Source organism: Pan troglodytes, chromosome 7, assembly GCF_028858775.2.
Source record: "Pan troglodytes isolate AG18354 chromosome 7, NHGRI_mPanTro3-v2.0_pri, whole genome shotgun sequence".
NCBI lineage: Eukaryota > Metazoa > Chordata > Mammalia > Primates > Hominidae > Pan > Pan troglodytes.
This window is the reverse complement of record NC_072405.2, coordinates 19,372,655-19,395,108: the sequence shown is the minus strand read 5'-3', so window position 1 is coordinate 19,395,108 and position 22,454 is coordinate 19,372,655. Positions and strand designations below refer to the sequence as shown.

The 22,454-nt window shown below is 42.1% G+C and overlaps 1 pseudogene; it reads left to right on the top strand.

The window, feature by feature from the left end:
* The first annotated feature begins 10,489 nt into the window (after positions 1-10,489).
* LOC129135652 (small ribosomal subunit protein eS1-like) lies at positions 10,490-22,058 on the top strand (annotated as a pseudogene).
* Positions 22,059-22,454: the final 396 nt, after the last annotated feature.

Here is a 22,454-nt window from a genome sequence, read left to right as displayed (position 1 = left end):
GCCAGGTGTGGTGGCGGATGCCTATAGTCCCAGCTACTCGGGAGGTTGAGGCAGGAGAATCACTTGAACCCGGGAGGCAGAAGTTGCAGTGAGCTGAGATTGCACCACTGGCCGCCAGCCTGGGTGGCAAGAACGAGACTCTGGAAAAAAAAAAAAAAAGTCTCTCACTGTGGTCTCATAATAAAAGGACACTCCAATTCCCATCTGGTCCATGCTCCTTAATGTTAGCCCCCTCCTGTGGGGAGGTGGGGGTGACTTTCAGCGCAGGTTCAAACATTCCCAGGGCTGGCTCTGATCCCAATAAAGTCCATCGTCATGAATGAATGTTTCCCTTGCAGGATATTCTAAGTATTGTAAATAGTGCACGTGGAGTGTCCTCATGATGCCTGTGATGGTAGTGAATATTTATAGGTTTCTTTTAGTGCCTTTCTTTTTTTTAGTGTTTTCTATAGTTCCATGTTTCTACAACCCTTAGGAACATCAGAATCGTGTGTGTGGGTGCTTATTAAATAAACCAGTTCCTGGAGCTCACTCCCAGTGACTGCCAGTCTGATGATTAGGGGCTTAGCTAGGACCTAGGTTTGCAAAAGCTGCCAGCTGATCTCATGCAGCCAGCCTGGCTCTGTCTCTGGCGCTGGGAGCTGGGTTGGGAACTAGTCTTTGGTGCTATTCTGCTGATACTTCAAGTTGGGCTCTTTGACTCTGTCTTGTATTGTCATCACTTGTATTCAGGTCTGTTCTTCCCCTGGATTGTAAACTCCTTGATGTCTGGGTCATCTCAGCTCATGAGCTGAGCTTTCAGTGGGTGCTCAGTGGAACAGGTGCTGAATGGAGTCAGGCTGTAGGGAGGCCAGCGTGTGTTGGTAAGTGAGAGACAAAAATCATTTTAAAAAGAATCTTTTTGCCCTTCAGTTGTGTTTGCCATGAGTTAATGTGATTTACTCTAGTGGAAGCCAGTGCAGCTTAAGTGGAGATCTTGCCCTGAAATGGAGCCAGGTTATGGATCAGCAGAGCTGCCGAAAGCATTTTGGGGGAAATGTTTCTGTGTCACCCTCAGTTGATTGAACTGAAGTTTTCACTCCGGTTTAACACCACGTGGGGGCCATTCTGACTTCTGCGGAGTGGGTATGATCAGATCTTCTGTAAAAGTGTAAGTGAGGGGGCTGGGCACGGTGGCTCACACCTGTAATCTTAGCACTTGGGAGGCTGAGGTAGGTGGATCACTTGAGGCAGAGAGTTTGAGACAAGCCTGGACGACATGATGAAACCTCATCTCTACTAAAAATACAAAAATTAGCCAGGCATGATGGTGCATGCCTGTAATGCCAGCTACTCAGGAGGCCGAGGCAGGAGAATCACTTGAACCTGGGAGGTGGAAGTTGCAGTGAGCTGAGGTTGCACCACTGCACAGTATTCCAGCCTGGGTGACAGAGCGAGACTCCGTCTCAAAAACAAAACAAAACAAAAAGTGTATGTGAGGAAACTGGAATTAAGCTTGGGGATGTTGGGGGATGGAGGTACTTCATTTACTGAACAACAAAACCATAGGATACCAATGCTGGAGGAAGAAGCATCATCCTCAGATTCTACTAACTCAACAACGCATGAGATGGGGACTTGGTGTCCGAGAGAAAAGCTACTTTTTAGGTCTTGAACCTTGATCAAACCATTTCTGAATTCCTCATACACATATAATCAGGTGCTATGAGTGGTACTGATTGGATAATCTTTCTGTCATTTCCTGTGCTAGGAAGGAAAATACATGTACAGCCAACTTCCTTGAGGGTTCGTTCTTTTGCATCAGGGTGTCTCAAACTGCTGCCCTTAAAACACCTGTAAGAAAATCATCCAGGCGGCTTGCTCGCTCTGCATGCAGGCCCTTTAGAATCAGAGTCAGAATCCCTGGGGCTGGATCCACAAAATGAAATGACATTTCAACGAGTTTGTCATCATGTGAGAGAGAATAGGTGAGTATTTGGATACCTATAATACAAAGTAGATTCAAAAAGAATGACTTGATTATTTTAAATGTTGTGTTTAAAAAAATTTAATACAGAAAAGGCTGAGCACGGTGACCCATGCCTGTAATCTTAGCACTTTGGGAGGCGAAGGCGGGTGGATCATTTGAGGTCAGGAGTTCAACACCAGCCTGCCAACAAGGTGAAACCCCATCTCTATTAAAAACATAAAAATTAGCCAGGCAGTAGTGGTGCGTGCCTGTAATCCCAGCTACGGGGGAGGCTGAGGCAGGAGAGTTGCTTAAGCCTGGGAGGCAGAGATTTGGTGAGCTGAGATCGTACCACTGTACTCCAATGTGGGTGACGATTGTCTAACCACCACTAAAATGGGTTCTGAGTCCAACTATTAACATGAAGATGACATCCATTGTGGTCGTGTACATTTTGTTGCCTTTCCGGGGTGAAGGACATTGGTGACCATTTGTTTCCTCTGGAACGGTCGATTGGTCATGAACTTCCTGGTCCAGGTAGTCACTGTGTCATTCATGATGGTGGTTGATCCTCAGGTAGTTAGGGAGGAAAATAAACAAGAAGTTATATATTTAAAACCACGTTTCAATTTTAGACCTGATTAATTGACTTAATAAAGGGCATTAGCACTTCTACTTCCTACAGTCCCTCCCTTTACTTCTGGAAACTAGTTATTTCTAGGTTGTTTTATGTTGTTAAGGTTGACCACCTTCTCTTTCTGTTCTGCAATCATAGTCCTATCACTAGCCTTTTGTCATGGTCATTCAATTCACAAGTTGCTTATTTTTTAATTCCTTGGCTGACTAAATTTTATTATGAAGACTTTTTTTTTTAAAGAGCTCAGAAATACTGTATTCTTTAAGTTCTTCGACATGTGATCATGTCTTTTGCCTATTTTGATTGGGCAATAATTTAGCTGGCTATAAAATTCTTGGATTATACTCTATTTCCCTTAGAAATTATAAGCACCCATCCACTGACATTTCATTGTGCTTTATTTTATTTTATTTTATTTTTGAGATGGAGTCTTGCTCTGTCACCCAGGCTTGAGTGCAGTGGTGCAATCTCGACTCACTGCAAGCTCTGCCTCCCGGGTTCACACCATTCTCCTTCCTCAGCCTCCCGAGTAGCTGGGACTACAGGCGCTCACCTCCATGTCTGGCTAACTTTTTTGTATTTTTAGTAGAGATGGGGTTTCACCGTGTTAGCCAGCATGATCTCAATCTCCTGATCTCATGATCCACCGGCCTTGGGCTCCCAAAGTGCTGGGATTACAGGTGTGAGCCACTGTATGAGCCCAGCCTCATTGTGCTTTATACTAACCCCCTTTCCCTGGCCTCTTCCAGCTTGTCTTCTTCTCTCCCAGTAGTTTCTTCATGAAGAGGCCATGTGCTATATTCCGTGAGATATTTCACACTCAAAGAAGACTTCTTTTATACTCTTTTGATAATTTGTCTGGGAATCACTGTCTTGATTTATAAGGGAGTTTGTAATAAATACAATAAAAGAGAAACACAATATATTTTGAGACATCAGAGAAGGGAGAAACCAATTCTATTAATATTTGGGGTTAGCAGGGAAGGCTTAGTTAAGAGGTAACATTTGAACTAAGCCTTGAAATAAGGGAAGGATTTGGCCATGCAGAAATGGCGAGAGAGTAGAAGCAAGACATGATGGTTAGCGGTATGTATCAATTTGACTGGGTTGTGGGGTGCCCAGATATTTGGCTACACGTTATTCTGGGTGTGTCTCTGAGGTATTCTGGATGAGGATAACATTTAATTGGTAGACTGAATAAAGCAGATTGTCCTCCCCAATGTGGGTGAGCCTCATCCAATCCATTGAAGGCCTGAACAAAACAAAAAGGTAGAGTCACAGAGAATTTGCTCTTTTTACCTGATTATATTTGAGCTGGGACATCAATCTTGTCCTGACTTTAGATGTGGACTCGAGTTGGAACTATATCATTGGCTGTCCTGGGTCTCCAGCTTGCTGGCTGCAGACTCCAGGTCTCCTTAGCCTCCATAACCATGTGAGCCATCCCTTACAACAAATCAATCTGTCTCTCTCTATGTGTATAGCTCTACCTCTATCTCTCTGCTCTTTCTCTGGAGAACCTAGAATAATACACAAGGTTATATTAGAGAAGAGGATGACCCAAGGAAAAGCATGGCGGCAGAAAAGTGCAAAGAGGGTTTGGGAAGACTGGGGTCCTGATGGGGAGTTCGGATTTCTCTTTGTGTAGCATGGAGAATCCTTGAAAATATTCAAGAGGTGAAAATTGTATTTGTGGAAGAACACCAGGAGTATGTGAAAAGAAAAACACTCACTCCATTTTAACTCCACTGAAGGGGACATCAACGGGATGCACTGGGGACATGGGTTGGAGGGTAGTTGAGGCCATATCTGGAGGATCTTTACTTCTAGTCTGAGTCTGAAGTTATCTTTCTGGGGAGTGGGAAATTACAAATCTTTGAGCTCCACTCAAGAGATGGTTTTGCTAACAATGGCAGGGCGACGATGGTGGTGGTGGTGGTGGTGGTGGGAAACTGTTATCATGAATTCTAATTGGGCTTCTGTTATTCTAGCCAAGAAAATTGGGGGATGGACTTTCAGTAGAATAATACAGATCTGGGAATCAACTGTATGGAGGAGGTAGTTATAGGTGACGAGATGTCTCAGGGACAAAGTTTGGTAGAAGGAGAAAAGATACTAGGCTGCTACAAAAAGAATTGCTGTTTTTGCCATTACTTTTAACGGCAAAATCCGCAATTACTTTTGCACCAACCTAATAGGATGCAAACTTCGGAGCCATCTGCATCAGAGGGATTGATGAAGATCAACAAAATTTGGGAACACAGGAAAGGAGCGGGGAGGGTAATGACTTGAGGGCATAGCCGGGATAATCAAGGTTTTTCTTGTTAGCATGTGGAGACTTAAGCATGATTATATGTTAAACACCTGGCACATACACGGTGCAAAATGTTTATGAGTGAAATGACAAGGGAAGGTGGTGAGTCATGGGAGTTCCAAGGGAACGGGTGATAAAGGCAGGTCTCAAATGAGGCACAAGTGAAGAAGGTAGCTTGGGAAAGGAGAAGGATGCTTCTCCTTATAACATGGGAAAGGCAGAGGAAGAGGATCAAGATACAGTGATCTAGGGATGAGATGGAAGTGAGTTGAGAGAAATCAACTCTGGGCTCTGAAACCCCTAGGGCTGGGTTTGGGGGGCTTTGAGATATGGAAGAGGTTTAAAGTCAATTGTTATAGCAAATATGGTTTGGAATTTATCTGTGATGCTTAAAAATATTGCTGAACAGAAGTGAAGTCTACCCTAGAGTTGGATGGTGAGATTATTTAGTGGAACTACCAGATCCATGTTGTGATTCTTTCCAGTATCATTCAGCAGCCCTTGGGCAGTTGCGAGGCAAGTCATCAATGGGGTATGGAGATTTTCCAGGTGGGTGTGGTTGAAGGAAGGGAAGAAAGAGTTTAGGAGCACATTACAAGAAGAAGGTGACTGTAAGGTCCAGGCTGAGCAGGAAGGTAAAGCAAGAAGTAAACATGAGGTTGTGAAGAGAAGTTTAGAGGGATGAGGAGGCAGGAGAGGTGAACAGTTGCAGGATGTAGCTAGAGTGGCGATGTTAGATCTTGGGGCCAGAGAGCTTTACAATGATGATGAAGATCAAAGGGCATTAGAATCAAGCTATAAAGAGCCACTGTTTGACGTTGGGATGTGAGGATGCTGCAGGTGGATGTCTGCACATTGATGGTGAGAACATGGTCACCCTGGCCCTGCTGGGTCTTTGCTAAAGAGACTGTGCTCTGTTCTTGGGGCCGTTTTCATCACCTGATTAGAGCAGTGGTCCCCAAATGGTGTTCTTTTGGCCATCTGTATAAAATGTTCATAGGTCAAGGATAAAATGGAAAAACAGAGACAATGTCACAGAAATGTGCCCACCAGTGAAAGACCACCAGCTGTCCTTTTTGGAGGATTGTTCTTTATTCTAAAAATGTATATATTCTATTCTATTAAAACATTTTTGTATTGGCATTTTTTTTCTCTTTTATGAAATGCAATGGGGTAGAAATTTGTAATGTATCCAATTCTCCTGTCTTCATGTATTGCCCTGTGGTGGGGGAGGGGATGTGGCTAGTACTGGCCAAGAGGCTGGGGGCAGAGGTGCAATGTTAGACTTCTAGCCTGGAGCGTTTAATTCTTAGTACAAGACTCCTAACATTCTTCTCCCTCTGTTCCCTGCTTGGTGATACTCGAGGTATTGCAACCCCCATTAACCTCTGTCTTAGGGCAAGTTTGATGGGAAACAGAGCACCCCACACCTCCCTGCAGATGTAGCATGAGTGAGAAAAACAACTTCTGATGTTTGAAGTTACCAAGATTTTGGAGTTGTTTGTTATTGCAGCAAAACCTCACCTATTCCGACTAATCATGGTGGAATTTCTCTCTGTGTGTGTGTGTGTGTGTGTGTGTGTGTGTGTGTGTGTGTGTGTAACTGGTAGTTTAAAAAAGTTCCTTCTTACCCAAAAGAAAAAAAAGATAGCAACCTTATGTTGGTTCTCAAATTAAAAAAATATTTTTACTTGTTTATAAAATAGAAAAATCTGAGAATCTGTAGCTTAGAGAACTACAGTGTGGGATGTCTATAAAGACCAGGTTATTTTATCAGCCCCTAACACCCCTTAATAGAAGCTTAGCCAAGACTTGCACTATTTCAGTCTTTCCCATTCCACATTCCATGGACTCTTGAAGAGACATTGATGAAACGGTGCAGCCATGAACCACCCTCACTCAATCCTAGTGGCAGAACCCCCCCTTTTACTGCAGAATGAGCTTCTTGCTACAGTGATACTGCAACCCCTTAGATATATCCTGTACTAATTAAATTAAAACACGACCAATACTTTTGCTTTGTTGTCCCCCAAATTAAACAACTTAATCATGAGAACCCAGAGAATTGGATTTAGTGTAACTGATTCCAAACTGTCAGTAAGAACATAACTAAGTTATATTTTTCTCCAATTCAAATAAAAGAAAATTGACAATAAAATGCTGATGAATATGTGTAGCTCAGGAGGTAGAGACTGCTTTGAGATGCAGAAGTGTTTGTTTTTTTAATCTATATTCTTGAGTAAAGAAAAAATCCATCTCTCTTTCCTAGAGGGGAAGACTTTCAGAGCTGGGCTTGGCAACAGCCTGACTATCGGAGGCTGAATTAAACAAATAGGTACCTCCCTGGAGTGAATGGTGCTTTTCTCCTGTTTGGGGAACCGTGCTTTTATGGTGGAGTTTGCGTTCTGTCTTGGTCTCCGGATGTGTGTATCTGTGGGTGGATGTCTGCAAGTAAATGGCAGTGTATACCTGTGTGGGTGTGTACAAAATTCCCATGTGAATCTCAGCTTTGTGGGGATCTCCGGTTCTTGAGCCCAGTAGATGCCATTTGAAGAAAAAATCACTTGAAAATGAGACAGAAAGAATGGAAACTAAATCCTAGCTCTAAAGGCACCAGGCTGATTAAAAAACAAAACAAAACAAAACAAAACAAAACAAAAAACCTCTGGATCTTCTTTGTATTGGACTCTACCTACCTCTAAATGACATTTCTGTTTCCTATGAGATCATTAGAATGAAAAAGATCCTGAGCACGAAAGAGCAGATACTGTGTGATAGTGTGTATATCAGGGTGTCAGCTGTGACACTGCTGACATTTTGGCTCAGCAATTTCTCTGTTGTATGTGTGGGGGTTCCCTGTGCATTTCAGGATGTTGAGCGGCATCCCTGGATCCCTGGACTCACTGGATGCAGTAACACAACTCTCCCCAAGTAGACACAACCCCCAGTGTCTCCAGATATTCCCTAATGTCCCCAGGGGGCAAAATAGCCCCATCTGAGAACTGCTGCTTTCATAAAGTACAATGTCAGGTGAAATAGGTGAAGGCTGTTTGTAGTCAGGGGTTAATAGAGATGGAAGAGACCCCAGGAATATCCTGGAAGGGGCTGTAATATTTTGTTTCTTGAATTGGGTGTCAGTAATATGGAGATGTTCAGTTTTTTTTGTTGTTGTTGTTGATTTTGAGGCAGGATCTTGCTCTGTCACCTAGGCTGGAGCCCAGTGGCACCGTCATGGCTCACTGCAGCCTCTGCCTCCTGGGCTCCAGCAGTCCTCCCACCTCAGCCCTCCCTAGTAGCTGGGACTACAGGCATGTGCCACCACAGTTGCCTAATTTTTTATTTATTTATTTTTTGTAGAGAGGGTTGTCTCACTATGTTGCCCAGGCTGGTCTCAAGCTCCTGGGCTCAAGCAATCTGCTCACCTCGGCCTCCCAAAGTGCTGGGATGACAGGCATGAGCCACTGCGTCTGGCCAGTATGTTCAGTTTGTAAGAAAAGTACTGTGTTGACCTCTTCTATGTGCACATTTCTTTAAGTAATAATTCAATAAAGCATTTAGAAAAATTGGTCATAATAGGAGTCATTTGTAGAGTGATTGGCATGAAAGCTGATCACCTTAATTTGAACTACTCTGAAATGAGCACCAGGGGCCACCAAGAGGACCCTTTCAAGGTGTCATAGCCAAGGAGAGGAGTGTGTTGTGTACATCTCTGCATAAAGGATTTGCTGGTTACATGGTAGGATGAAGCCTCCTTCTGAGGACAGAGGCAGCAAAGCAAGTGGAAGCCCAAAGCATTGAGCTTTCCAAATGGACTTTGCTAAAATCTTGTGGATGACTCATGCTCTTAATATACACCCATGTACATATTGTCCATATAAACATTAATTCTGTAACAAGGCCCACACTTAAGGGTTTTTTTTTTTTTTTCTTTTGTGACAGTCTTGCTTTATTGCCTAGGCTAGAGTACAGTGGCATAATCGTGACTCACTGCAACCTCCGCCTCCTGGGTTCAAGCAATGCTTGTGCCTCAGCCACCTGAGTAGCTGGGACTACATGTGCACAACACCATGCCTGGGTAATTTTTGTATTTTTAGTAGAGACGGGGTTTCACCATGTTGGCTAGGCTGGTCTCAAACTCCTGGCCTCAAGTGATCTGTGCACCTCAGCCTCCTAAAGTGTTGGGATTACAGGTGTGAGCCACTGCGCCTGGGCCCACACACAAGGTTTGAGTTGAGATAGAGAAAACTCTGGCAGTACTGAGGAATTGGGCCACAGTCTCTGGGAAATATGCACAATTTCTGGAATCTTCTCTACTTCCAGAGTTCCCACTTTCTGTCTCCTGTTTATTCAACAAACTTATATGGAACCACAGTGTGTCTAGAACTTGCCAGGCGTGGAGGATAAAAGATGACTGAGATCGGGCATGGTGGCTCATGCCTGTAATCCCAGCACTTTGGGAGGCCAAGGCAGGCGGATCACTTGAGGGCAGGAATTTGAGCACAGCCTGGCCAACATGATGAAACGTCTCTACTAAAAATACAAAAATTCGCCAGGCATGGTGGCATGCACATGTAGTCCCATCTACTTGGGAAGCTGAGGCAGGAGAATCGCTTGAACCCAGGAGGCAGATGTTTCAGTGAGCTGAGATCACACCACTGCATTCCAGCCTGGGAGACAGAGCAAGATTCCGTGTCAAAAAAAAAAAAAAAAAAGATGACCGAAATACAGACTCCCTCAGAGTTGACTCTAACACAAACTAGGTAAGAGCCCAAGGTCTGGCTGGGCAGACACCTAGATCGGCCTCATCCTGCAGCGTCTACTAGAATGAAGAACACTTTTTTCTTTACCCATGAAAATGTTTTGTGCTTCATACCCACAAGTGCAATTTCTGTTAATTGTGCAAAATTTGTCACATAACTCTGCCTGTATTCTTAGCATTTTTCCTTTGAGAGATTTCTCAGCACATCATCTTTGGACTATGTGGAATTGGAAATTTACTTAGAGTCAACAAGTACAGGAAAGTCAGTTCTTAGTCAAGAGTTAGGTTTTCAAAGACAGTGGATAAAATAAAAAATCAAGATTTGATGTACAATCAAGATTATACGTGCAAATCCCCTCATCATTCATGAAGTTTAGCCGTCAGTCTTACCGTGGCTCACCAGGTCCAATCCATACTTCTTCCTCCACGATTGGAGCAGAGGGTGATTTTTTTTCTGAGCAACTGATGAAGTCATTTAGAGACCATTTGCAGTAGAAGCCATGTGTACTAGAGACCAATCAATGTGCCCTCATGGCAGTATTTCTGCCTCTCTCCCTCTTTGTTCTTGCCAAGTACCCATACTTCATTTTCCATAGATTGAAAGAGCCCAAGTTGGGCCTATGTCTAGGAGTACAATTGCTGGGTCATTTGGTAACTCTATGTAGAATTGTTTGGGAAGTTGTTAAACTGTTTCTCACAGTGGCTACACCATTTTAATTCCTACCGCTGTGTATGAAGGTTCTAGTTTCTCTGCATCCTCACCAACACTTGTTATTTTCTGGGTTTTTTTTTTTTTTTTTTTTTTTTTTTTTTTTTTTTTTTTGACAAAGACTTGCTCTGTCGCCCAGGCTGGAGTGCAGTGGCACAATCTCAGCTCACTGCAAACTCTGCCTCCAGATTCAAGTTACTCTCCTGCCTCAGCCTCCCGAGTAGCTGGGATTATAGGAACCTGCCACCAGGCCTGGCTAATTTTTGTATTTTTTTTAGTACAGACAGGGTTTCACCATGTTAGCCAGGCTGGTCTCACACTCCTGGCCTCAGGTGATCCACCTGCCTCGGTCTCCCAAAGTGCTGGGATTACAGGCATGAGCCACTGCACCAGGCCAATTTTCTCTATCTTCGATTCTAGCCATGCTTATGGGTATGAAGTGGTATCTAATTGTGGTTTTGATTTCTGTTTCCCTGATGATGAATTTCATTGAGCATCTTTTCATGTGACTGTTGGCCACTTGTATGTCTTCCTTGGAGATGCGCCATATTTTTGTATTCAAAAATGAAAGCACAGGTCCACACAAAATTTTGTACATGAATAATTACAGTAGCAACACTCCTAATAACCCAAAGAGAGAATTAATCCAAATGCCTATCACCAGATGAAGAGATACACCTATTGTTTTCTACCCACATGGTGGAATATTATTTGATCACAAAAAAGAGGAAAGTACATACGCTACAGCGTGGATGAACCTTCAAAACAGGTGAAAGATCACATTCTACATGATTTCATTCAGATGGAAATCTACAGAAATAGGAAGTCGATTAGTGGTTGCTTAGGGCTGGTAGGGGCATGGGAGGATGGGGGTGTTAGCTAAAGGGTATGAGGTTTCTTTTTGAGGTCATGAAATGTTCTAAAATTGACTGGTAATGTTTGTGTATATCTCTGAATATATTGAAAACCATTGAAATGTAAAAAATGCAAAGAAAAAGGAGCCCAAGTTGCAATTTTATTCAACACTTGATTGGCTTTAAAAATAGATTCCAGGCTGGGCATGGTGGCTCACACCTGAAATCCCAGTGCTTTGGGAGGCTGTGGTGGGAGGATTGCTTGAGACCAGGAGTTCCAGGCCAGCCTTGGCAACATGGCAAGACCCTGTCTGTACAAAAAAAGAAAAAATAAATAACAGCTGGGTGCAGTGGTTCACACCTGTAATCCCAGCACTTTGGGAGGCAGAGGCGGGCAGATCACCTGACATCAGGAGTTCAAGAGCAGCTTGGCCAACATCCTGAAATCCCATCTCTACCAAAAATATAAAATTTAGCCTTTTGGTACTCCGAGCAGCACCATGGCGGTTGTTAAGAACAAGTGGCTTATGAAAGGTGGCAAAAAGGGAGTTAAGAAGGAAGTAGTTGGTCCATTCTCTAAGAAAGATCAGTATGATGTGAAAGCACCTGCTATGTTCAATATAAGAAATACTGGAAAGACTTGGTCGCCAGGACCCAAGGAACCCAAATTGCATCTGATGGTTTGAAGGGTCTTCTGTTTGAAGTGAGTCTTGCTGATTTGCAGAATGATGAAGTTGCATTTAGAAAATTCAAGCTGATTACTGAAGATGTTCAGGGCAAAAGCTGCCTGACTAACTTCAATGCCATGGGTCTTACCTGTGACAAAATATGTTCCAAGGTTGAAAAACGTTCAACAATGATTGAAGCTCATGTTGATGTCAAGACTACCGATGGTTACTTCTTTCTTCTGTTTTGTGTTGGTTTTACTAAAAAACACAACAATCAGATACTGAAGACCTCTTATGCTCAGCAACAGCAGTCTGCCAAATCCAGAAGAAGATGATGGAAATCATGACCTGAGAGGTGCAGACAAATGACTTGAAAGAAGTGGTCAATAAATTGATTCCAGACAACATTGGAAAAGTTATAGAAAAGGCTTGCTAATCTATCCTCTCCATGATGTCTTCATTAGAAAAGTAAAAATGCTGGAGAACCATGGATTTGAAAGGCATGGAGCTTCGTGGTGACGGTAGTAGTTCTGGAAAACCCACTAGGGACGAGACACACACATGCTAAAGTTGAATGAGCTGATGGATATGAACCACCAGTCCAAGAATCCGTTTAAAGTTCAGACTTAAAACAGTAGCAAATAAGAAGTCCTATTTGTGAAAAACAAACAAGAAACAACAATGAAAGAGCAAAATTAGGCTGGTGTGGTTGTGTATGCCTGTAATCCTAGCTACTCAGGAGGCTGAGGCATGAGAATCACTTGAACCCGGGAGACAGAGGTTGCAGTGAGCCAAGATTGCACCATTGCACTCCAGCCTGGGCAACAGAGTGAGACTCTCTCCAAAAGGAAGAAAAAAAAAAGTATCCGGGCTTGGTGGCATGCGCCTGTAGTCTCAGCTACTCTGAAGGCTGAGACGGGAGGATGGATTGAGGCCAGTAGTAATTTGAGGCTGCAGTGAACTATGATTGTGACACTGCACTCCAGCCTGGACTGCAGAGCGGGACCCTGTCTCTTGTACACACACACACACACACACACACACATACACATACACATACACATACATACATACCCAGGTTCTACCTCTGGTGATTCTGACTCAGTAGGGTGGGATATCCCCTAGGGATCCTGCTATTCAGCCTGGTCTGGGATCCACTTTTCATTGGGAACTGAGACACTGGCTGTGAGCCTTTCTGTCCTGAGATGTAGAGGTCATGGCGATGCAGGTTCAAGCTTAAGGAGACCTGACTGTGCGTTAGGTATTGTGCTGAACATCATCTCTTACTCTCACAGCAACATCCTTAGAAGGTTAATGATGTATCCGTGCTCTACAGATGAGGAACTGAGCTTTCAGAGGAGTTTAGCTTGTTTAAAACTTATTCTTCCTATTGGAAACTTCGTACCCTTTGACCAGTGACTCCCATCCCCTCCCTTTCCTTCACCCCAGCCCCTGATAACCACTGTCCTACTCTCTATTTCTGTGAGTTCAACTTCTTTAGATTCCACATATAAGTAAAACCATGCAGTATCTGTCTTTCTGTGCCTGGCTTATTTCACTTAACACAATGTCTTTCAGATTCATCTGTGTTGTTGAAAATGACAGGATTTCTTTCTTTTTTAAGGGTTAACAGTATTCCGTTGTGTGTATATAGTACATTTGCTTTACCCTTTCATCCACTGATGGACACTTAGGTTGATTCTATATCTTGGGTATTGTGAATAGAGCTGCAGTGAACACAGGAATGTAGGGATCCCTTCGACATATTGATTTTGATTTTTTTTTTTTTTTGGTCTATATCCAGAAGTTGGGTTGCTGGATTATATGTTTTGAAATCTATAGCACAGCAGCGTGACTATAGTCAATAATAATGTATCTTTCAAAACAACTAAGTGGGCACATTTCAAATGTCGCATCATGAAAATTGTCGGTAAATTAGGGGATGGACGTGTTCATTAGTTTGATTTAATCATCCCACATTGTATACACGTACCAAAACATCACATACATGGGTACAATTCTGATTTGTCAATTAAAATAACGTTAGTTAAAAAAATAACTTGTTCAAAGCCCCAGTTGGGATTGATGGAGCTTGGACATGCACCAAGGCTGTTGCTCTCAGGCCCACAGAGTCCTTTGTCCACGAATGTTGAAGCCCTACCTGAGATTTCTACTGAGATCAGTGTAGGGATTCAATGTCTCAGAATCATCCCATCCTCCAGGGCCCACAAGTCCATGACTGCTGCCTCTACCCCCGACCCTACTGACCTGAAATGTGGCCCCTGCTTTCATTTCCAAGAGCATACAACACTTACACCAAGCATTGATGGGTTTTGTTGACTTCATTTGAGATGTGGGGCCGTGGAGAGGGTCCCATGATCCTTGCTTGGTGTTGGCCAACTCATTGACTTCTCTCCTTTGACTTCACCCTTCCCTTTTCTACTCACCTCCTCTGTCATGGATTGCTCTGGGAATTCTGAGCCGTGGTTCCTTTATTTTGCAGATAACCTTCACTCTTCTCTGCAATGAATCCCAAAAGTGTGTAGTTGAGCTGACTGCAAGGTGCTTGACACGCAAGAGAATTTACAAATGGGATTCGGCCTCTGGAAAGTGGTGGTAGTTCCAGATTTATGTGGATGTTACTTTGTTTTTCCCTATAAGATGTATTCTTCAAACTATCAAGCTCTTTGCTCCTGGCTGCAGTCGTTTGCTGGTGGCAGTGGGCTGGGTACTGCCACCGGGGAGAAATGCTGCCCACTTAGAGAAAGGGAAACTGGTTCTCTTTAAGAGGCAGAGGGAGGTTTCCAGTGCCAGTTTGTTTGGAGGCAAAATGGCTGTTGTATTAAAATTGCCCAAACTTGGGCTGGTGCCTTGTGTGTTTAGAGCTCAAAGCCACGATTGTTTTCTTTTCTTTTCTTTTCTTTTTTTTTTTTTTTTGGTGGTTGGTTTTCCATCTTTTTGCTTGGCAGGTTTCTGCTAATAGCTTCAACCTCAAGAGGCCCATTATACAGACACTAATAGCACCTACTATGTGTCAGTCTGTAGTGCCTACTATGTGCCAGGCATTGGAGATAATGTAATGATGAACAAGATAAACATGGCATTTGGAAAAGAGAGTCTAGTTCCCACTCTCAGCCCACCCCAAAGAGAGGCCAGAATTGGGCTTCCAAAGATATCAGATGCCCTTGCATCACCTCCCTGAAGAGGACGGGTGAAGCTTTGGTGTCTGCAGAGAATTTGGTTGGACAATCCCTCAGTTTTGGAACGATGGGAAGGAGCTGCCATCTGTGTTTAAGATGAGAAGTGGGGGAGTGGCTGGATATCAGAGGAAGCCAAGATGAAGAGAAGGTTTTTGTGAGTTCCTATGCATAGTGGAGACCTGTTCTAGTGAGGGTCCTTGGGGCTGAGCCTGTGGGTCAGTGGAATGATGCTGTGAGGAGGGTCTTGCTATAGCAGGTGGCCCAAAGAAGGTTGATGGATCATGAGCAGCTGGAAGAATGAAGAGTTCGGGGGATGTAGTTCCTACTTGGCTTTCCAACAGTGTGTAAGCCCAGAATTCTTACATAAGCCCATGGAGAAGGAAAAGGAATGCTGGTAACGACAAGATTGAATTCTCCACCTGCCAGGCATCCAGGGACTCAGAGCTGATTTAACTGAAGTTACAGAAATAGGAATGTGACATTTCCTACATCCGGGTGTGCTAGAGCAAATGGATTCCCTCTCTGGTTTGTGGGGAAGGAGAATGCTAACAGACAAGACTCCAGGTTTTCGCTCTTAAACCTGGTGCCTAGAGATGCATTTTTCGACTGGATGCAGACAGAAGCTCCATATAGACATATCCATCGCTGCATCTCTCATGCCTTGTGTTCTCCCTACTTTTCCCTTTTTAACCCACAGAGGAAGAAAGTTCCAGCATCACTTCTGGCCTTTCAAGAGTGAGTTAGGCGGCCAGGTGGGGTTATTCATGCCTCTAATCTCATACTGAAGGGGTGGCCTGCCCCTCCACACCTGTGGGTATTTCTTGTCGGGTGGGATGAGAGACAGAAAAGAAATCAGACACAGAGACAAAGTATAGAGAAACAACAGTGGGCCCAGGGGACCGGCGCTTAGCATACTAAGGACCTGCACTGGCACCGGCCTCTGAGTTCCCCCAGTTTTTTATTGATTATTATCTTCATTATTTCAGCAAAAAGGAATGTAGTAGGAGGGCAGGGTGATAATAAGGAGAAGGTCAGCAACAAACATGTGAGCAATAGAATCTATGTCATAATGAAGTTCAAGGGAAGGTACTATGACTGGACGTGCATGTAAGCCAGATTTATGTTTCTCTCCACTCAAACATCTCAGTGGAGTAAAGAATAACAAGGCAGCATTGCTGTAAACATGTCTCACCTCCCACAATAGGGCGGTTTTTCTCCCATCTCAGAATTGAACAAATGTACAATCGTGTTTTATACCGAGACATTCAGTTCCCAGGGGCAGTCAGGAGACAGTGGCCTTCCTCTATCTCAACTGCAAGAGTCTTTCCTCTTTGACTAATCCACCTCAGCACAGACCTTTTATGGGTGTCGCGCTGGGGTACCGTCAGGTCTTCCTCATCCCACGAGGCCATATTTCAGACTATCACATGGGGAGAAACTTTGGACAATACCCAGCTTTCAAGGGCAGAGGTCCCTGCGGCTTTCCACAGTGCATTGTGCCCCTGGTTTATTGAGACGAGAGAATGGTGATGACTTTTACTAAGTATACTGCTTGCAAACATTTGGTTAACAAGGCACGTCCTGCACAGCCCTACATGCCTTAAACCTTGATTTCATACAACACATGTTTTTGTGAGCTCCAGATTGGGTCAAAGTGGTTGGGGCAAAGTGGCTGGGGCAAAGCTACAGATTAACAACATCTCAGCAAAGCAATTGTTTAAAGTACAGGTCTTTTTCAAAATGGAGTCTCTTATGTCTTCCCTTTCTATGTAGACACAGTAACAGTCTGATCTCTCTTTCTTTTCCCTACATATCCCCATTTTCGTTTTGACAAAACCACCACCATCATCATGGCCCCTTCTCGCTGGTCGCTGTCTCTCTGGAGCTGCTGAATACACCTGTAGACTAAAAATAGAAAGTACAGACATACAAGGATTAATACAAAATTTGCAATAGTGGAATTTCCGGTGGTTTTAACCCAAGTGACGGGGGCAAGAGGACGGTGTGGGTGCTGCGGCACCCAGGCAGTCTCCCACCTCCTTTGTGTCTTAGTTGCTGTTTCTCCTAGTTTTCAGTCTTTCTCCTCACCTGCTCACTCGCACCTTTTATCTCTTTGTCTCCCTTCTCTTACGGTCTCTCTCTCTCTCTCTTTTACACTATCTCTCTCCCCAGTCTCACTTTCTGTGTTTCTCTCTGATCTCTGTCTCTTTTTCTTTCCCTTCCTCTCTCTGGCTCTCCACATGTGCCGTTTCCTTGGTGGATTGTAACTTCATCTGTTCTGATATCACCATTTTGTTCACCCTGCGAGTCGATGATGCTCGATTGCGGATTTTCTGTCTCTGTAGAGGCACTTTCATTTGCATCTCTGATGGGTTCATTGTAGAACTTCAAATGTCTAGTGGGTATCCAAACAGGAAGCTGATTTTCTCCGGGTGAAACACAAGCAAAACCTCTCCCCCATGTTATCACCTTACCGATTTCCCATGTTTTGTTTTTGTTGTCTTTCCACCAAATCAGTTTTCCCTCATGTGGGCTTTTCTTTTTACCAGTAAAATGTTCTGCAGAAGTAGTGGTCTGATTTCTATGTATGTCCAGAAAATCTAAAGTATAGAGTGTTAGATTAAGTTGCATCTGGGGAGTGCTATACTCCTTATTGTCTTTTTCCTTTTTTTGTTTAACCAATTGAGCTTTGAGTTTTCTAAGCAGGACAGGTAAGATTTGCGTCTGGCACAGTCAGCCAGGTCTCCTTACCCTGTGCTTCCCTTTCTGCCTGTGACTGAATGGGCATGTCAGGGTCGAGTAGGGGATCCAGGAGGAGGAAGCCTCATTAACTTCTATTCTGCAGCAATTGATGGACACCCAACTTGAACAGTGGGGGCTTATCACCTCATGTACTAAGACCAGAGATAGCTGATGCCAAGGTTGGCTAAATTAGTAGCTTGAGATGTTAGGTTTTTCATTTGAGGTTTCTATGCTGCTGTTGTCTTCTGCTCTTGGTCACAGAGGGTGCCACAATCCGCATGTCAAGTCCTCATGTGACAATATCCAGACACAGTAAGGAAGAGGTACAGTGTATTCCTGCATGTTTCTTAAAAAAAGTTTTTGATAGAGAATAATTGTACACATTTATGGGGTCCATGTGAGATTCTGGTACATGCATGCAATGTATAATGATCAAATCAGGGTCTTTAGGATATTAATCACCTCAAACATTGATCATTTCTTTGTGTTGGGAATATTTCAAATCTTACTGCTATTTAGAAATACACAATAAATCTATTTATCAGGATACAAAATCTATGTACACATATCAGTAGCAGTGCTATACACCAACATCTACCAGGCTGAGATTCAAATTAAACCCTTTTATAATAGCTGCAAAAATAAAATACTTAGGAATATACCTAACCAAGGAGGTGAAAGACCCCTACAAGGAAAACTACAAAACACTGTTGAAAGACATCATAGATGACACAAGCAAATGGAAACACATTCCATGCTCATGGATGGGTAGACTCAATATTGTGAAAATGACCATACTGTCAAAAGCAGTCTACAAATTCAATGCAGTTCCTATCAATATACCATCATCATTCTTTATAGAACTAGAAAAAAAAAAAATGCCAAAATTCATTTGGAACTAAAAAAGAGTCTGCAAAGCCAAAGCAAAACTAAGCAAAAAGAACCAATCTAGAGGCATCACATTACCCAACTTCAAACTATATTACAAAGCTATAGTCACCAAAACAGCATGGTGCTGGTATAAAAATAGGCACATGACCAATGGGACAGAGTAGAGAACCTAGAAATAAAGCCAAATACTCAACAGCCAACTGATCTTCGACAAAGTAAACAAAAACAAAGTAAGAAAAGTACACCCTATACAACAAATAGTGCTGGGATAATTGGCAAGCCACATGTAGAAGAATAAAACTGGATCCTTATCTCTCACCTTATACAAAAATCAACACAAGATGGATCAAAGACTTAAATCTAAGGTCTGAAACCATAAAAATTCTAGAAGATAACATTGGAAAATGCTTCTACACATTGGCTTAGGCAAAGAGTTAATGACCAAGAACCCAAAAGCAAATACAACAGGAACAAAGATAAACAGATGGGACTTAATTAAACTAAAAGCCTCCTGCACAGCATAGGAAATAATCAGCAGAGTAAACAGATCACCCACAGAGTGGGAGAAAATTTTCACAAACTGCATTTGACAAAGGACTAATGTCCAGAATCTACAGAGAACTCTAATCAGCAAGAAAAAAATAATCTCATCAAAAAATGTGCCAAGGACATGAATAGACAATTCTCAAAAGAAGATATACAAATGGCCAACAAACATATGAAAAAATGCTCAACATCACTAATTACCAGGGAAATGCAAATCAAAACCACAATGCAATACCACGTGTAAAATAAACAAAAAGAGGGCCGGGCGCGGTGGCTCACGCCTGTAATCCTAGCACTTTGGGAGGCCAAGGTGGGCGGATCACGAGGTCAGGAGTTTGAGACCAGCCTGACCAACATGGTGAAACCCAGTCTCTACTGAAAATATAAAAATTAGCCGGGCATGGTGGCAGTTGCCTGTAATCCCAGCTACTCAGGAGGCTGAGACAGGAGAATTGCCTGAACCCGGGAGGCAGAGGTTGCAGTGAGCTGATATAGCACCATTGTACTCCAGCCTGGGTGACAGAGTGAGACTCCATCTCAAAAGAACAAAAAACAAAAGACAAAACAAAACAAAACAAAAAAAACAAAAATTGATGTTGGCATGGATGTGGTGAAAGACAACGCTTTTACACTGATGGTGGGAATGTAAGCTAGTACCAGCACTATGGAAAACAATATGGAGATTCCTTAAAGAACTAGAAGTACATCTACCTTTTGGTCCAGCAATCCCACTATTAGGTATCTACCCAGTGGAAAAGAAGTCAATGTATGAAAAAGATACTTTTGCACACATGTTTACAGCAGCAGAATTCACAGTTGCAAAACTATAGAACCAGCCCAAAATGCCCATCAATCAATTTGTGGATAAAGAAAATGTGTTATATATATGTATACCATAGAATACTACTTAGCCTTAAAAAGGAATAAAATAATGGCATTCATAACAACCTGGATGGAGTTGGAGACCATTATTTCAAATGAAGTAACTCAGGAATGGAAAACCAAACATTGCATGTTCTCACTCGTAAGTGGGAGCTAAGCTATGATGATGCGAAGGCACAAGAATGAAACAGTGGACTTTGGGGGCTCAGGGGGAAGGTGGGAGGGGGTGAGAGATAAAAGACTATACATTGGGTAAACGGCTTTGCTGATGGGTATGCCAAAATTTCAGAGATCACCCCTAAGGGACTTATCCATGTAACCAAATACCACCTGTTCCCTAAAAACTATTGAAATTAAAAAAAAGAAATATACAATAAATTGTTGTAGTCACTTTCTGTGATAATAAACACTAGATCTCATTCCTTCTATTATATATTTTTATACCTATTAATCAACCTCTTTTCAAACCCCTCCTATTCCCACCCTCTGGTAACTATCATTCTACTCTTTATCTCCATGATATCAATTTTATAGAGCTCCAGGGCACACAAGTCCATAACTGTGGTCTCTATCCCTGACCCTACTGACCTGAAACATGGCCCCGCTTTGATTTCCAGGAGCATAAGCTGCTCATATAAGTGAGAACATGCAATAGTTTTCTTTCTGTGCATGGCCTAGTTCACCTGACGTTATGACCTTTAGTTCCATCCATTTAGATGAAAATGACAGGATTTCATTCTTTCTTATGGCTAAATACTATTCTATTGTGTGTATATTCCCATTTTCTTTATCCATTCATCCATTGATTGACATTTAGATTGATTCCATATCTTGGCTATTGTAAATAGTGCTGCAGTAAATATGGGGGTACAGGTATCCCGTTGATACACTGATATCTTTTTTTGGATATATACCCAGGAGTGGGATTGCTGGATCATATGGTAGATCTGTTCTTAGTTTTTTGAGGAATCTCTGTACTTTTTTTTCGTAATGGCTGTACCAATTTACATTCCCACCAACAATATACAATAATTTTCTCTTCTTCACATGCTTACCAGCAATTGTTGTGCTTTGCGTTTTTAATACCCATTCTAACAAGTGTGAGATGATATCTCATTGTGGTTTTGATTTGCATTTCCGTGATGATTAGTGATGTTGAATATTTTTTCATAAACTTGGTGATTTGTAGATTTTCTTTTGAGAAATGTCTGTTTATTTTTTCATAGTTTCTTTTGCTGTGCAGAAGCTCTTTCATTTAATTAGATCCCAGTTGTCAAGTTTTGCTTTTGTGGCAATTGCGTTTGGTATCTTCACCATGAACTCTTTGCCCATCACTATGTACCGGGTGGTATTGCCTAGGTTGTCTTCAGCGTTTTTATAGTTATGAGTTTTACATTTAAGTCTGTAGGCCATCTTGAGTTAATTTTTGTGTATGGTGTAAGGGAGGGGTGTTGTCTTTTCACTCTGTTGATTGTTTTATTTGATATGCAGAAGGTATTTAGTTTAATATAATCCCATTTGTCTGTTTTTGTTGCTTGTACTTTTTAAGTGTTAGCCATACAGTCTTTGTTCTCAAGCGTTTCTCCTGTGTTTATTTCTAGTAGTTTTATAGTTGTGGCTGTTACATTTAAGTCTTTAATTGATTTTGAGTTTATTTTTGTAAGTGATGAGAGACAAGGGTATAGTTTTATTCTTCTGTGTTTGGATATCTAGTTTTCCTGGCACCATTTAATGAAGAGGGTGTCCTTTATTCAATGCATGTTCTTGACAGCTTTCTTGAAAATCAGTTAGCTGTAAATATGTGGATTCATTTCTGGATTCTTTAGTCTGTTTCCTTTGTTTTTGTGTCTGTTTTAATACCAATATACACTGTTTTGGTTACTATAGCTTTGTAATATATATATATGTATATATATATATACATATATATATACACACACACACACATACTTATATATATACACGTATATATACATATATACGTGTATATATACATATATGTGCATATATACATATATACGTGTATATATACATATATACGTATATACACATATATACATATATACGTATATACATACATATATACGTATGTATACATATATACGTATATACATACATATATACGTATATACATACATATATACGTATATACATACATATATACGTATAACATACATATATACATATATACACATATATATATGTTTTTTTTTTTTTTCTTTTTGAGATGGAGTCTTGCTCTGTCGCCCAGGCTGGAGTGCAGTGGCGTGATCTCTGCTCACTGCTAGCTCTTCCTCCCGGGTT